Source organism: Microtus pennsylvanicus, chromosome 1 (assembly GCF_037038515.1).
Source record: "Microtus pennsylvanicus isolate mMicPen1 chromosome 1, mMicPen1.hap1, whole genome shotgun sequence".
In the NCBI taxonomy this organism is placed as follows: Eukaryota; Metazoa; Chordata; class Mammalia; order Rodentia; family Cricetidae; genus Microtus; species Microtus pennsylvanicus.
The window spans coordinates 185,996,632-186,014,894 of NC_134579.1; the positions used below are offsets into that span (position 1 = coordinate 185,996,632).

Below are 18,263 nucleotides of genomic sequence, written 5' to 3' on the forward strand. Positions count from 1 at the left end.
ATGGGGTCTGGATTTATTTCCCTCATTTAAGTCACAGGAACACTTGAACAAAAGTATGTGACTGGACAGCTTCTAATATTGAGCATCAGATACAAAGGTAACACAATCACTGAGAAAGGTGAACCAAAGAATTTAGGTTTATAGATGCCTCAGGTTAGCTCCCAAACCATAGTTTCTGAAGGGAAGTACGTTGAAGGAAAATCTCAATAGAGCATGGAAAAGCCAAGCAGAAAGTTTGGCATGCATGGAGGCCAACTGAGAAAGAATCTGCTCAGTAAAATGCAAAGGAAGAACAAGCTGCAGAATAGCATGAGATCTGCATTTCTGCAAGAAGAGATCTGCATTTCTGCAAGGAGGGACCCAACTGTTGAGTGGCAAATGAAGAAAACCTGCCAAAGCTGTTGTACAAGTCACCAAAAAGAAGTGGTTATCAGGAAAAGGGGAGGGAGTGGGAACTGGGTTTGGTATGTGAAATGAGAAAAGATTGTTTTTTTAAAAAAAAAGAATTTTAAAAAAGAAGTGGTTGGGAAAATGACTGAAGCAAAACTTGTTGCCTGGAGTTGGTTTGTTTCCCCCATATTCTGACCTGAAGTGCCTTCATAGCAGTGAGGACACCAGGTAAAGTATAGGATACTTTCTTAGAAGAGAGATCCATGCTAACAAATTCTGAAGGCAAGTCTGGAAAGAATTTAATGAAAGAACTATCTTTCCCCCCAAAAGACCCCAAAAAAAACAAAAAAAAATAAAACTGCATACCAAGACCAAGTCAAATCCAATTAAAGTACAATGAAATCTGGGACTTAGCAGCCCCAAATCCACCATGTCTGGTATCATATCAGATAATACAAGGCACAGGACACATGAGAAGAAGTAGAACATATGAACCATCACCGGAAGCAAAATCGGGTCCAGGGAGGAGACTCAAATATGACAGAATAACCATGACAAGCAATGATAGAATCTGATTAGGAAGAGAGAAGGTAAAAAGGAAGCAGTCAAGGGTGTAGCAAGTGATAAAGCATTCAGAGAAGAATAAAGACATGAAACAGAGCACACTCAGTCTGTGACGATCAACTGTCAACTTGATGGAATGAAGAATCAGCTGGGAGGTGGGTATCTGGCCATGACTCTGCGATTAGCTAGTTTATGTTAATTATAGAGGTGAAGAGACTATTCCTATTTCTGAGCAGCAGTATTCCCTGGCTAGGATCCCTGATGATATAAATAGAGAAATGGAATGGAATTGAATAGCACCATGCATGCATGGATTCATCGCTCTTGGATTTGTTATGATGCGTGCTTCAAAATATTGCACCCATGACTTATCTAACAAGATGGAAAGCAGCTTTGACCTGTGAGACAAATAGACCCCCTTCCCCTTAAGCTGATTTGGTCAGAGTCCTTTATCACACAAAGAGGAAAAGAAACTAAGTAACTGATAGTTTGTAAGATGATCTAGGTGTTGGTGCCCCCCCAACCTCATGTGATAGAACTCAGAGGTGGACCTTTTGGGAAGTGATTTGCTTATTCCTTTGTTAATGAGTTCAGTGTTCTTATAAAAATGGTAAAGGGAACTGAACTGCAACTTAAGGGTGCAGTGTTGTGCTTTTCTTTTTAAAAGTGTTTTTTATTGAAAATCGATTTTATATACAATATATTTAATATATTCTAATTATGGTTTTCTCTTCCTCTACTTCTCCCAGTTTCTCCATACCTTCTCACGCATCTGGATCCATCTCCTTTATTGTCTCTTGTTAGAAAATAATAGACTTTCAAGAGATAATAATAATATGAAATACAGGACAAAACAAAAGCAAACATGCCAGAAGAGTACAAAAAAGGGGCCAAAGAAAAGGCAGAGGAAATAGATATAGACATGAGGACCCACTAATTTGAATACTCAGGAATTCCATAAAAACAAAAAACCAGAAATAAGCCATAATGTATAGCAGAGAAGAAGCTCTCATCAGATGATGAGGCTACTGATGGTTGATGTTAGACCCCATGTTCTCCAAACTGTGAACAACACATTTCTGTTGTTTCTAAGTGGCCCAGTGTGTGGTGTTTTGTTCTGGTAGAGTTGAATAGACTGAGGTTTCGCAATCTAAAGTGTAATACAAAGATATTTTAAGGGATATTTTTGGTGTTGTTGATGTTGAGAAATGAAAGGCAACAAAATAAGAAAGCCTGTACTGTCAGTACAGAATTTTTACCAGACAAAAATATCTTTGAAAAATGAAGACAAAGATTTTCTCAGAGAAATAAATCACAAAGAGAGCTGCATTACAGGAGATGGAGAAAATTCTTCAGGCACAAGGCATACCAGATGGAAATCTGGTCCTATAAGACAGACTAAATGTATTGGAAAAATAAACAAAAAGGTTTTTTTCTTCCCTACTACTGCTAGCTCGAAGACCTCTGGCCTGCTATTTTGTATTAGCCCTCAGGTCGAGCACAACATTTATTGAATAAATGACCAAAGATAGCAACTTAGGCTAAAATTTCAAGTATTGTGTGTAAAAGTTTCTGAACTGGGAAAAGGGAAGATGGCAACATGGTCAGTGTGTTTAGAAAAGCTTCCAATGCCCTCTGACACTCCTTATCTCAAAACTAAAGCGAACACACACACATTATTTCAGAAACCAATTATCTATAAGTTTTGTCATCATTTATTCTTCTCTTATACATTGTATCCCAACCACAGTTTACCACTCATTCAGTTTTCCCAGTGACTCCCCACTGTTACCTCCCCCACTCTCCCATATCTACTCCTTTTCTGTTTCTCTTCAGAAAGCAGCAGCCCCTCTGCCAGGGATATCAATCAAATAAAACACAAGTTATAATAAGTCTAGGCATACATCCTTACATCAAGGCTGGGTGAAGCAATCCAGGAGGGGTAAAAGGGACCTAAGAGCAGGCAAAGAGTCATAGATCTAATCTACATGGGAAGTAGAAAAAGACAAGATCTCCTGAGTAAATTGGGAGAGGGTTGAAGGGGAGGGGAGAGGTAGGGAGGGAGCAGAGAAAAATGTAGAGCGCAATAAAAATCAATAAAAAAGAATTTAAAAAAAAGAGTCAAAGATACACTCCTTTCCTGCTGTGGGGAATCCCACAAGACTCCAAAGCTGTACAACCATAACATAAGCAGAGGGCCTACCTCAGACCAATACAGGCTCCGTGAATGTCGCTTCAGTGTCTGTGAGCCTTTATCAGCCCCCTTAGGTGATTCTGTGGGCCATGTTTGTGTTTGTCCTCAACCCTGTTTACTTATAAAATCCTTCCTATTGCTTCTTGACCTTTTTACTAAGATCAAGTGTAATATCTGTTCTTATCAGTTTAACATCTATCACTTAATGTAAAAAAGATGTCTTTCTTTTGTATTCCATTCAACAAGACTTTACACGTATATTCCATGTGCAGCCTAGTAGTAGACTGTGGGAACCAATGGACTGATGGCTCTGACAAACTAGTCAGTTCTATAGAGGACAAACTCTCCACATGCCACTCTGCCACTAGCAAAAAGTTAAGTTTAAGTGTTATTTGTTATGCTAATTATGAACTTGTCATGGTAAGAGTTTTCTGGACATTCTATTTTACTTGTTGTTGCATCGTGGGCAGTGGACACTGTAGATGTTGTGGTCTTGCAGAGTGACATGTTGTGAAGTCCCATGGAGATGGCTGTTAACAAGCCAAAGAGAGAGGCCTGGATCAGATCCTTCCTCACAACCCTCAGAAGGGAACATCCTCACCAACAATTTGCTTCCAGACCAATTTTTCACTCTTCATGTTCATCAGAACCGAAAGAGAACTCTCACATATGTAAAAATGACCTGGTTTGGTAATATTTGACGTAAAATTGATTAATGTCTTAGTCTGTACAGCTTACATAGATATAAGTTAGACAGTGAATGTTTATTAGTGCTGTGATCCACTCATCTTGGCTTCCATGATTTACAAGCTAAGAGCTAGAACACTACTTCAGAAGTACATGAAGTTCTAAAAATATGCCCTAGGCACATAAAATGTTTTCAGGAAATATAATTTGCTTTGCCATTTTTCTGTAGTTGTTCTTTATGATAATTTACATTGCATGTAATCTTCCTATCAGGAAAAGATTTTTGTTAAGGCATACTTCTTTGCATACCTATTTGTTGCTGACACAGTGCCTGATGCGTAGTGATAGCATTACAAATGAGGATGGAGAGTCTGAAAGTTGATTTTTAACAAGTAAAGAGATCATAGGACTTAAATGTCAGCATTGCAGAAATAGCCAGTCTTGGAAATACCTGCAAAACATTTTGCACTTTATCTTGAAAGTCTTAGAGTAGAGCTAACACTTAGCATGTCATCTCTTTCAAAACAAGTGACATAAATGTCCCACTGTTTTTTCTTCAATGAAGAAAGAAAAAGGATTTGTATCATCTTATACTCCTCAGCCCCATATCAAATAAATAAATTTCAAAATTGCAGTCAATAGCTCATAGCAATACTAATACAAATGAAATGAAAACAATGAAGAAAAATCCCAACTCAATATAACCAGAGTCTTTGTATGAGAGAAAGTCTGGGACAGACAGGCACACAAACAGGAACAGCACCACATGAACATAAAGACAGCTGTCTTCAAGGCAAGGGAAGATGTCTAGAACACACTCTTCTTTCTCAGGTATGTCAACCTCTTGGTGTCCAATGTCTAGCTTCTGAAAATGTAGGATGCAGATTTCTATTATTTAAACTGTCCAGTCCAAGACATTTGACTTAGCAAACCAGGTAATGAAATATTGATACTTTGTAAAGCCCAATGGTTTTCTTTCCTAGTGTAACAGTTGACAAACAACTGGCATTCTTTCAATTCTTCAAAGAAATCATAGAAATAGATAAGAGCAAGACCTAGAGTCAAATAGAAAAAATAGTCAGCAGATATAAATGAACAGTTTCTAGGAGATGAAAGAAAATGGCCCTAAGATGTAAGAAAATACATTCACTTGTTCCATAATTTGGTAATTATACTGATCAGTCATTTGTCATGCACCATATGATAAAAGTAAGAAAAGAGATAGTATGCTTTTTAATGAAAGTTTAAAGAAACAGACCTTCATCAGTTGATAGACCAGTTGGAATATACATTGATGCAATGAAAGAAAACCAAATTTAGAAACCTCCACTGAGGTTACAATGCACATATTCCTACAAACTTCCCTTCCAGGGGCTCAGCCTTGATAGCCATATACCTGTGTAAAATGTCACGAATGGATCTTTGCCACAGAAATGTCCATTCATCAATGAGTGATACTATGAATGCTGCTATAGCCATATAATCAAACAATAAATGAACTAGAATTCCTATGCATAGTAGTTGCAAAATATTGTAGAGTGATACATATAGATTTAAATGGTTAGATACATATGTAAGTATAAATGTATATGACAAGCATTCATCTTCAAGTACAGAAAAAAATGTGTTTGTACTTATACAGTGACTTGGTTATTTAGAGTCACATCCAGTATTCAAATTGAGGTGAACTTCTGTCAAAGACTATTCTATTGCACTTCTCAAGAAGAAAACATTGTCCAATTTGTAAAACAAGACATGTTAACTAAAACAGCCTAAGTTTATGCTCACCATTTAGTCTGCTACAGACTGTTATTTCTCCTTCTACACTTTGCTGTAAAAATTATTCCTTAAATGTAATCCCTTAATACGTATTAAGGGCCCAGTCCTATCTGCTAAACAGTGGTTGTCAGGCTTAATTAATCTCAGGGAGTCGAATAGCAGTACTTGCATCATTCCAGCGTCTTCAGTAAATCCTTCTTTTTGCAGCAGGGTCTTTGGGGAAGGACAGAGTTGACATTTTTATTTTTTGTGCTGTCCTGTCACTCTCAGTGGTGGCATCTGTGTTAGGCCAGGTGCTGTCTTACCCGACTCACTCTGACGCTGCCGCTCTATCACTTGAGTCTAGGATGCTGAGCAGCCTGCATCTCGCATTTGCCACATCGAAGAGGGCGTGAGGACCCCGATCTGAAATGTGATGAATTATTAAACAGGAAGTTTGTGGGTGATTGAAAATTACCTGCAAAAGAGTGCTTATCTCCTCGGGGCACATCGAAAGCTCGTAGAATTGAGCCAATTAGACTGACTGTCTCTTCAATGAGTTGTGACCTATCCGTGGTAATGGCTTATTATGATGATAAATGAACCCATCTCTCAAACTGAAGCCTGAGTACACACTTCAGCAGTTTCCTTGAATCATGAGGCCATTACCTCTCAGCCTCAGATAGACGGCAGTGACAGCCCCAGAGGCAGAGGGCATCCATGACTAGACACAGACGATTGTTTCACCCTGTGAATTTATTTACAGAGATTTCCAAAGAAATGGACCTTCCTTGTGCGTCATGGGTGGATATCTGAAAGAGTTATTATGCTGATTTCCTTCATTAGGAAACACCCCACCCTGGGGGCAATGCTCTGAGACGAAGGGACTGGGATTTTCGTTTGTTAAGTATTTGGTGGTTTACAGTGTTTGAATATTTCATTCTTGTCGGTCTCTTAGTTGCGTAAAAGTTCCAAAGAAAAATATTTTCTTTCACTGAACACACATGAATAAATAAATGAATACGTTTTTGAAAGAAGAAACTTCACCCATTAAATTTCACATTTCATCCTTCACATGGGTTGGGAAAACTATCCTGGAACTCCTTTTCCTTTATAGAAAAATTTTATCTCTCAAATGTACATGCTTTGACTTGGGGCTGTGAAGGAGTGTCAAAATTTCTGTAGGAAGCACTGTAACTGTAGCTGTAGCATCGTTTTAATATGCTTCTACAGCCATCTTTTTGGTCTAAGAACTTGAGACATAAAGTTAATTATATGTGTATATATATTATATATAATATAGTCTTCTGATTTTTTACAAAGTATTAGACAAATTTTGGCTTATAAATTCCCAAAATTCTGAAAAATAACTATTTTAGTAAAGCTTTGAGGAGAGACAACATCTTGACTAACTTGAACTAGCAGCTCAGAAAGAGAGGGTTTGGGGCTAGTTGGCTTTATGGGAAAAGGGCATTTTTGAAGTAGCTCCTGCATGACTGATAACTCTCTGGGACTGTATAGAACACATAATATAAAATCTTGATATTTGTCAATGAGCCGAGGTCAAGATTTTGAATCACATATTAAAGAAGCTGATATAAATCAGTAAGTACATTCGTTTAGATATATCTAAATTGAGGAAGAAAATCATCTTGGCATCTGCTCAAGCATTACCTTTATTTATTTACAAATAAGTAAAAGAAATTATGTGCACTACCAATATTGCTTAACATGGGAACAAAGAATTCTGTTGGCCTTAGTTCTTACAGACAGCAGCTTTAGTGAAATCTGTGTAGTGACTTTGTTACAATGTACTTACTTTCCCTCCAGTGAAAAGTGGATTAATATCAATACCTACCTCATAGAGCTATTGTGAGGATTAGATGAATTAATAAGCATCCATCAGTCAAGATAGGATTTGGAAAATAATAAACACTGGCCAGAAGCTATTATTGCTAACTCTAATTATGTTTTTATTCCATTGAGGCTTTACAACTTTTTACTAAGACTAGAAAAATGAAAATGGGAAAAAGGAGAAGGGGGACGCCACAGGAAAATGTCAGATAGAAAGAGGGGTAAAGGAGAGGGAAGAAGGAAGAAGAGAGGGAGGAAAAGGAAAGGGAAATGCAGGAAGAGTGAAGAAAACAGAGCATGAAATAAAATGGCTTGGAAGGACCTGTTGGTGTATGTTTAATTTTAGGGTATTTTGATTTCCAAGTGACTATCAGGAATCTTATCCTGATGTTTGCAAAGTGATCCTGTGGTAGGAGAGTGAGTGACTTTTTCTCTAATTTTCATCTGGGGCTGGATTTAAAGGGATTATCAGATTCACTGTCCTAGAAAATGTCTTCTGGAGGAAAACAGAGTGAAGACAACTCACAGGCAAAAAGTTTATTGGCCACTGCAGGTCCTCCAGGCAGTTTACTGCTTAAGCTTGTCTCTACTCACAACACAGAAGGAAAAAAGAACAGTGTGTTGCTGCAGTTGCTATTTTAATAGCAAATAATTTATAAATTTGGATTCGATAGTATTGTTTAAAGATTAAAGCACTTTGACTGTTTTTCCCCTTGTAATAGTCCAGAGATACAATTTCAATATGGCAACACAATCTTAACTATGTTCTTGATCAGGACTCTTTTCTAACTTTAAAGTAGAGTGATTCAATATATCTCACTGGCTGGCAGATACTTGGAAGATGATGGATAGCATACTGGTTTGAAAGTAAATCCTTTCTGTTGTGCCAAGCTCTTGATCTTTGTGTCAGTAAAGATATTTAGGCTTGGGAGAACATTAACTATGCTGGGAATGAAGCCCACAACAGCTTGAATCCTTAGGCACAGCCCAGTCAGGGTTTAACTCCATCTTCCTTACTCACACAGTGGAGTATTTTCACTAAAAAAAGACAGAGCAGATCAAGGGGTTGAGAAATACAGAAATCAAAGTCTGTTTTTGAAACTGAGTTCTATTAACAGTCATGGCAGTCATTGGAGGATGTCTCTCCATCCACTGTGTGTCAGTACCAGCCATCTAGAGTCGTCATTAAACATTTGCACCGAAGCCTTATCTCAGAAGACTTAGGAAAATACCTGGGAATCTACACTTTTGTTGAAATTCTCCCTCCATCCCTTGTTTCTCCCTCCCCCCTCTTCCTCTCACCTTCTTCCTCTCCTTTCTAATGTGTACACATGTATGCATGTATACATGTGTGTGTGTGTGTGTGTGTGTGTGAGAGAGAGAGAGAGAGAGAGAGAGAGAGAGAGAGAGATGTTTGTGGGCAATTTTGTATGCATGGTCAGAAAGTACCCTCACCCGTTGGTCCTAGCTGTCTACCTCATTTGCAATGGTGTCCTTTATTGTTCTGAGTTGTGTGTGAGAGCTTAGCTGGCTTGCCAGCTTCTATGGAGCCTCCTGACTCTGCCTCCCCTCTTGTATTAGGAACATTGAGGTACTGTGTCCTGCTTTGATGTGGTCTATAAGAATTTGAAGTCAGGTCACCACATGGCTGCAAGCATTTTTTTCATGGAGCCAACTCTCCAACCCCAGAATCTATAGTTTTAGGAAACTTCCCACCCTACTCTTCATCCATAAATATGAGCTACTTTTTTAGGATGGCATCTAGAACTATAGATACATATCATCTGTAGATGGTTCTACAAACTTATTCTTTCCAATGCTTAATATACTGTAACATGCTTTATTTGAATTCAGAGGCCAGCCTCATGATCTTATAGTTTAGCATGTACAAGAAATCCCCTAAATAATTATCTTTTGGCTACTACTAAACATTATGCAAATTTAATTTTATTATCAGATTCTTTATAAGTAGACTTATAAGTAGAATAATCTAGGCACACACATTCACACCGGAAAAAAATTAACTCAGCAAGCAGCTGTTTTCTTTTAGAGTAGGAAGTCTGAAATGCAGTCATTAATATTTGGATTGAGGAAGAAGTGAGACTTGCTGGGAACAGAATGTTTTGAGGGAGTTGGAAACAGTTTCATATCCTACAAGGACTTCTAACTTTCCTGAAGTTTAAGAGTACAGCCATCTGGAGAACACTACTACATGATAAGGACCAACAGAGGTCAGTCCTTTAACTCTCTCACACAGCTTCATTCCTTATAATCTGCAAAATGTTGGAAGGAGGTTTCTTGCTCATCCCAGCCACTCAGAACCAAAATAACCACACAGAATCTATATTAATTAAGTCACTGCTTGGCCCATTAGCTCTAATTTCTTATTGGCTAACTCTTACATATTAATTTAACCCGTTTCTACTAATCTGTGTTTCGCCACATGGCTGTGGCTTACCTGCTAAAATTCCAGCGTCTGTCTGTGTCTGGCAGGGCTACATGGCTTCTCTCTGACTCCACCCTTCTTTCTCTCAGTGTTCAGTCCAGCCCTCCCCACCTAGCTCTGCTCCGCCCTGCCCTGCCTTACTATAGGCTCAAAGCAGTTCTCTATTCACTAATGGTAATCACAGCATACAGAGGGAAATCCCACATCAGCAAAAGACTCAGTTTACAAACAGAATCTTTTTTTTAAATTTTAGTGTGTGTGTGTGTGTGTGTGTGCACGTGTGTGCATGTCTGTGTGCATGAATATGTATAAATGCAGCCATGGCATGAATGATCAGAGGATACCCCTCTGCAGTAGGATCTCTCTGACCACCTTGTGGAAGCCGGGTTTCAAATTCACGTCATCAGGCCTCTGTACAGTTGCCTCTGACTGCTGGTTACAGGGCTATTGGTTAGGACCTGGTTACATCATCTGACCTGGTGGGTATTAGTCATGGTGGGAGACTGCGTTCCTGGGTGAGAGAGAGCCAGTGATGTTGGTGGTAGATATGCAGGTGACCAAGTTAGGCACTCTACCTGCATGTATAACTTCTGTACTCATCCGATTTCCTCTTAGGAAAACCTAATTTTAGAGAAACATGAGGAAAAAAATAGATCATACGAATTAGAAGTCTTGTGCAGATTTAAAAGCCTTTGATTCTAATGCCATATAGAATCATTTACCCAGTTGACAATGAGGTAGGAGATAACAACTCTACAAAGTATGGGAAAGGCACCACCTAACAACAGTTGAAAAGAGAAAAATTTTACCCAGCTGGGCTATTCTCCGTATCCAGATGCACTGATGAAGCATAAGCCCAGCCGTCGACAATGTGAGAAGTGTCAAGTGCAGCAACTAAGATGATTCAAGACCCAGAGTCACCAGTGTTTGGGACACATCACTTTCTACGTAGATTGCAGAAAAAGCCATTGAACTTTCTATCTACCTTTACCTCCCAGCTCTAAAATGCTCTTCCCATACCTGATAGAGAGATGCTTTAGAAACCTCAAATTCCTTCCTTAAAAAGCTTAACATCAGAAGGATAAAAGGGAACACCAGAGTGTTTTCTACACTCACAACCCCCTTGAAACTTAAGAAGACACTCATCCATCATTAAATGCCTATAACTATCTAATGCTATCTCATGTTCCATGACTCAGCATTCCTTTTGTAAGGCATTTCATCTACAGTTTCCCTGATTAATTAACTTCCCTTCATCCTGAACAATGAAGATAAGATGTTGAGTTCTATATGGTTTGTCTCTGACAGCTCTTTCTGAGTTAGGACTTCCCCTGGGACCTCCCTACACTTAGAGACATTTCCCTTTGACTTTCTACAAATTTATTAGTTACACAACATTTACAACTGGATTCTGTGCTCCTAGAAGCACACAGATTGCTTCAGGAAGCCCCACAATTTCTTTCGAGTGAATAAATATGAGTTTCTGTGTTAACAGTTATTCTTTCTATTTCCTTGGAAAATGAGGAAGCAAAAACACAGGTTGAATTCTTTTAAATGGTAAAGTTTGTAACCTTGGTAAAACTTCTTAGTTGGAATTTCCTAAGATGTGTCTGAGTAGAACTTCTAAACATACATATATGCATAAAATGTCTTGAGTCATTTAAGTCCATATCTGTTCAGAGCCATAAGGAAGGCCTCAATAGTCCTCTCAATTCTTTCTCAACCCTCAGATTTTCTGAGCCTATAGAGCACTAGGTGGGTAAAAGTCTTTTCCCAAGTGTTCTGTAGGAATTCAAGGTGTGAACATTTACATGGAAGCAAATTTCAGGGCTGAGAAGACTGTGAGTTGTATTCTATTAAGTGGTTTCCATACCCTGGTCTGTCATGATGATGCTTCTCTGTGTTCTCTGTGGTCCATCCATTCCAGGTCAGAAGGGAGTGTGGACTGACAGGATTCTCTTTTCCTCTTAAGTCAGCCTCTTTTCATATATTACCTCCTCTGCATTTTGACAACACCTGGAATGGAATGTGGATGATGAGAAGCCAAACCTTTACGTCTTCTGAACAAAGATGCACAGCTTCTCCTGAGTCCAAGCACACACAGAATCACGACTTCTTGACATCCACTTAGACCTCTCTTTTTTGCTTCAATACAAGAGTAAAACTGTAAAAAGAAAATAAAACAAAAAGAGTAGGCCAGTTTATCAGCAAGATGGGCTAAAATCAAGCTATTTATTTTCAAACTTCAAGTTTACGCCATCAAATGTAAGAATTTGGTTAAATTGAGTTTAATCTGTTTACATTTAAAAAGCAGCTGTCTTTCAAGATAGTAAAATAAACAGATACAATAATATTTGGTCAGCTGTGGCTTGCAATTTAAATGCTTGATTTAATACTGTTTAGTCTGTCTCATTCTAAAATATGCTCTGCAGTAGAAGTTTATATATTTTAAGGTATTTCAAGTGTTCCTTGTGGCTTGTTCCTTTCTAATCACATTTCCATCACTCTGAACCCACACTGATTAGAATCAACCCTAATTTTCTTCTGTGTGTGTGTGTGTGTGTGTGTGTGTGTGTGTGTGTGTGTGTGTGTGTGTGTGCATGTGGGTACAGGTCCCTGTGTGTACATACGCATGTGGAGACTAGAGTTCTATATTGCATGTCTTTATCAGTCTCTCTCCGTGGTGTTTTTAGAGTCTCTCCTTCAAATGTAACTCATCCATTCAGCTTTGCTGGGTGGCCCCTGAGCCCTAAGGAGGGGTCATCTCTGCCTTTCTGAGTGCTGGAATTATGATTGGCGCTACTGTAGTGGCCTTTTATGTAGGTGCTAAGAATACAGATCTCTGTGTCTGCTCAGCAGGAACCTTACCTACAGAGTCATCTCTCCAGCCATGTCAAAATATGTTTTCTAAGACACATGTTACTTTCAGATTTAAAGGATTAAGTGACAAAATGACACAGACCATGGTCATCATCATTTCCCCCCCAGCTTTGCCTTCTTGTAATGCCCTGTACTTAGGGGACATTACTGAGCAGCCTTGCAGATTAATACTTACTTTATTTTGAAATATGCATCTAATTTCCTTCGATGTGCTTTCATGGCCCAGACCTCATTTGATTTTAGTTGTGAGTAATATTCCTTTCCCAGATGGAACTCAGTTTTGTTATCCTCTCAACTACTGAAGGGCATCTTAGTTACATCAAAATTCTATCCATAAAGCTGGGCCATAAATGTTATATGATAATTTGATCTCATTCTGACAATAAAGTTTGCATTGAATCAAAGAGTGGGGCTAACTACTAGCTGATGAAAACTAACCATAGAGGTTTTGGAGGATTGAGGACAGGAAGTAATGGGGCAGGGTTTAGAGAAGGTCTCAGCCCTATTGGAGGGAGGAATAAAACTGGTTGCATTTCTGCTCCTTCTCTGATCATTCAGGTTCTTACCCCAATATCTGAGTCCCAAGGTTTTATTGATAAAAAATAATTAGACAAGTGCATCATCTGGTGGCCAATGTAGGACTCCATTTGTAGATGGAATTTTCTGTCCCGCCTGCCAGCTTCTAAATAACCACATGGAAAGTTCTTATTAATTGTAAAATCTCAGCCAATAGCTTATTTTTGTTTTTAACTAGCTCTTATGACTTAAACTAACCCATTTCTTTTATCTATGTTCTTTTACGTGGCTTGACTATCTTTTCTTTGTAATGCCCATGCCGCTCCCTATGAATCTGACCGTCCCTGTCTCTACCCTTCTGCTTCTCAGAGTCTTCTCTTCCCCCACAATTCTTCCTGGCTATTGGTTGTTCAGATTTTTAATAAACCAATCTGAGTGACACATATTCACAATGTAAAAAAAAAAGATTATTTCACAGAATAAACACCAGCGCTGCTGTTTAAACTTCTTTTTTCGTAACTTTTCAGTTGTGTGTAAATACCGAGAAGTGTGGTTACTACACTCTGTGACGAAGAGTTTTGTCAGAAACTGTCAACATTCTACTCTGCTATACTATTTTATGTTCTCATTAGTATGTGAGTTTTCTTGTTTTTATATGTTTACTAACATTCTTTTGCCATTATTTTGTACTTAAACTATTCTATTAGGTGTACAAATATTTTGTTGTTTTGACTTATGTAATGATGTGCAGCCTTGAGTACTTCTTCACATGCTTACTTTGCAAGTGTGTGTAATATTTCACAAGGTATCTTCATGTGTTTGCACATTTTTGAATCACCATATTCACTTTCCTACTATTAATACTGAAGAAGTCATCGATAATTTTGGAAAAGATTTTTATCAGGTATAACGTTTGTAAATACTTCCTTCCCATCTATAGCTTGTCTCATCACTGTTTTAACACCTTTTTTACTGAGTATATAATTTTTATTTTTGGTAAAATAAAAACTGCAAACTATATAACTCAAGCTTATGAATAAATTAAAGATTCAGGGTGACTAGGAACAATAATGACTGGGTATGCCAAAACTCAGTTTACATTGTGATAAAATCTCCAATGAGAAAGAAAATTTTATTTTTGAAGAAGTCGAAAACTCACAGAGCAAATGGGAAACATAAACTCTGATTGTACCATCCTGGTAACCTGCAGCAACTTTCTACAGAGCAACTCTCTCCACTGTGGAGATAACAACTTCATCATTTATATTTCATGAAAATGCGCTTCTTTTGTTTTCTTGTCAGTTTGATGGTAGAAGAACATTCTTCAGGGCAAAACATGCCTTTCATATGTTAGGACCGCCTAGAGCAGATTCTGGTATGTTATATAAATAATAAGTAATCTCTGTAATTAAAATGATGTTTTTGGAATAAAAATGGAGACACATGGTTATTTGAATAGCCTTGAGCTAAATTTTACAATAAGTAGATTTTTACTGTTCTAGAATATGTAATGGATCATGCTGTGTTAGCAGTAATTTTAATTAATGGTTAAAATACAAAGGACATTTTCTTGGAGGGATGGGATAATCTACTTTATGACTAAAGGTATTTATCATGAAGAGGCAAGCTACTGTTGAAGTGTAAGAAGCTGTATAGTATCTATTTTGAGTCTTAAAGAAAACTGTCCTTTCTTTTTACTAACATAATAAATATTAATAGATAATAAAATAAAACCAGTAAAATAACATTTGCAGTATTTATGATGCAGATTTCCTTGTGCAGATTTAGAAAATAGTTTAAAACTATTTAGAATACTTAGAAAGAGGTATAATTATCAGGAACTCATATTATTTTAAAAGTTTGTATTAAGGTCTTCATCTTAAAAATTATATTTGGAGCTAGAAAGTAAACTATATAATTATATTCTTAAAATACTAGGTAGTTCAGGAGTGCATTTAAAACACAAAATAAAACAATTTTAGAATCACTAGCTTCTACAATAAGTTTTTTTTTTTTTATAAAAGTCCAAACATCAGTTGGCTACAGTCTGTCTGTATCCAAAGGTTTGTAATTATTCTAACAGTATAAATACACCAGCACAGAAATGGTTTGGGCAGTCTTCCAATTACTTTTAGTAAGTAGCTAGTTTCTTGGTGTCATAGTTGGCTTTCTCTTCAAGTCAAAGGAACATGAGTCAATAGACCATTGTCAATAAGCTCCCAGAAAACAGTGCATTGCTCTATCCAAAGGATTTTCCCCTGTGAGTACCCTCACAGTGCTTTATATAATATCCTCTGTTGACAGGTGACAAGCAAATTTTATTTTGTTCACATGACAACAAGAAGTGCTTTCCCCCTCGGAATGATAACTAGAGGGTCTGGTTAATGCTTTTTGAATATTTTTCATTGAAGAAGGAATCAAAGTAAAGTTTCTTGGAAGCCCCAGTGTGTAACGTGTTCTAGAGTTATTCATAGATGAACACTGTTTCTTATTCATAGGCTGGGGTCTAATTAGCCACGGTGACTTGAGATGAGTCTGAACCTGGTACAGATGGACCTCATAAATTTCCCCATATGTTTATTATTAAACCTATGAAAACAATGCATTTGGGGCAGTGACATACAGTTTGTATCCAGCAGATTCCTAAGAACAAGGTAGAGTCTCCCTTTGTCCCTTAGAGGTAACAGAGAGGGTACTTGTAACCAGGTGTGATACCATTAGACCTGTTCAAAAATCAAAAGCTTTTGCATCACAACACTTGAATTTGCCAAAATTTATTGATTTCTTTTTCAAATACAGAAACATTAACTTTTCCTCATCATTTCAGTCATTTTAATGCAAGAAAAGAAAATGAGAGTAATGAATCAAAGCTTAAAGACCTGAAATATGAACTAGATTAATACAGATAATGTGCCCAAATTCATTATTTCAGATGACATTAAGAACAGCTTCGCTCTTACTACAGATGGCGTCCCAATTAACTCCTAATATATCAAAACAGGAGTGAATTCCTATTTGCAGTAATCTAATGATATTGGAACTGAACTGTCTCACTCTATTGTAGAAAAGTTTAGTATTTCTTCTCCTATGATTTCAAAACAGCTTCCTGGAAGGAACAGCATCTTACTGACCTTATGAGGACCTTCAATATACTCATGTGCTTACAGACAATGGCTGCTCATTGGGCTTCTTGTTTCCAATAAAACTGACTAAATCCTAGTTTAAAAACCTTTGTTTCCATTCAGTATATGCACAAAAATTATAAAACCTTTTATGAAAAGTAGGAAAGTTATATCTGGTTGTTAAAACCTTGAGGAAACTTATAAATTAGATGCAACTTATCTCTGCAGTAAGCCCCTAAGTTAAAATAACGATGTTTCACATTTTTCAATAACATTCATTAAATGCCTAGTATTATCCAGTACCTTCTGAAAATTTATTATAATGAAGAGACTGTGGTTATTATAACATTGTCTAATAGTCAGAGGTAAAATAAATTAGAGAATTATGGTGATCTAAGTACAGAAAGCATTTGAATTGGAGAGAATATGAAATTATATTTTTAAGACAGAGAGTGTTGTTCATTTTCCATATTTTATATTCCATGAAATTATACATAGATGATATTTTCATTAATATTTTCATTTTTCAATGTATGTTCAATTGTTTCCAATAGAAGCTACTCTTTATTAAATGTATTACTGAATAATAAATTGATATTATTAAAGATGTGTATGTAAAAGTCTATACTAACTTACACAGGTAGGGTAATAAAATGGTAGTAGTAACTGGATGTAGCTTAAGTTTCACTTTTTTTTGCATAGGTCTTTTTTTTATTGAAAAAAGGAAAAAAAAAACAAGTTTCCACCTCCTCCCAGCCTCCCATTTCCCTCCTCCTCCTCCCACCCTTCTTCCCCTCCCCCCACTCCTCTCCCCCTCCCTCTCCAGTCCAAAGAGCAGTCAGGGTTCCCTGCCCTGTGGTAAGTCCTAGGTCCTCCCCCCTCCGTCCATATCTAGGAAGGTGAACAACCAAACTGGCTAGGCTCCCACAAAGCCAGCACACTGTATAGGATCAAAACCCCTTGCCATTGTCCTTGGCTTCTCATCAGCCCTCATTGTTCGCCATGTTCAGAGAGTCCAGTTTTAACCCATGCTTTTTCAGTCACAGTCCAGCTGGCCTTGGTGAGCTCCCAGTAGATCAGCTCCACTGTCTCAGTGGGTGGGTGCACCCCTCGTGGTCCCGACTTCTTTGCTCATGTTCTCCCTCCTTCTGCTCCTCATTGGGACCTTGGGAGCTCAGTCCAGTGCTCCAGTGTGGGTCTCTGTCTCTATCTCCATCCATCACCAGATGAAGGTTCTATGGTGATATGCAAGATATTCGTCAGTATTGCTCTAGGATAGGGTCATTTCATGTTCCCTATCCTCAGCTGCCCAAGGAACTAACTGGGGACCTCGGCTTGGGCTCTTGGGAGCCACTCTAGGTTCAAGTCTCTTGCCAACCCTAAAGTGGCTCCCTTAACTAAGAATTGTTCTTCCGTGCTCCCCTATCCAACCTTCCTTTATCCCAATCCTCCTTTTTCCCCAAGTTCCCCCCATCCCCCCTTCTCCCTTTTCTCTCCCCATCTCCCCTTACCCCCATCCCACCCCACCCCCAAGATCCCAATTTTCTCCCTGGCAATTTTGTCTACTTCCCATAGCCAAGAGGATAACTATATGGTTTTCCTTTGGTTCACCTTCTTACTTAGCTTCTTTAGGAACACCAATTGTAGATTCCGTGACCCTTATTTATGGCTAGAAACCAATTATGAGTGAGTACATCCCATATTCATCTTTTTGGGTCTGGGTTACCTCACTCAGAATAGTGTTTTCTATTTCCATCCATTTGCATGCAAAATTCGAGAAGTCATTGTTTTTTTACCGCAGCGTAGTACTCTAATGTGTAGATATTCCACACTTTCTTTATCCATTCTTCCA

The 18,263-nt window shown here is 37.9% G+C and overlaps 1 protein-coding gene and 1 non-coding gene across 4 annotated transcripts in view; both read left to right on the plus strand.

Annotated features, from left to right (window-relative positions):
• Lama2 (laminin subunit alpha 2) overlaps positions 1 to 18,263 on the plus strand; it is a 579,970-nt gene that overhangs the window by 281,879 nt on the left and 279,828 nt on the right. The window lies entirely within an intron of this gene.
• Positions 3,284 to 3,475, plus strand: LOC142842879 (U2 spliceosomal RNA). The gene has a single exon (XR_012909527.1). It is a non-coding gene; the product is annotated as a U2 spliceosomal RNA (small nuclear RNA).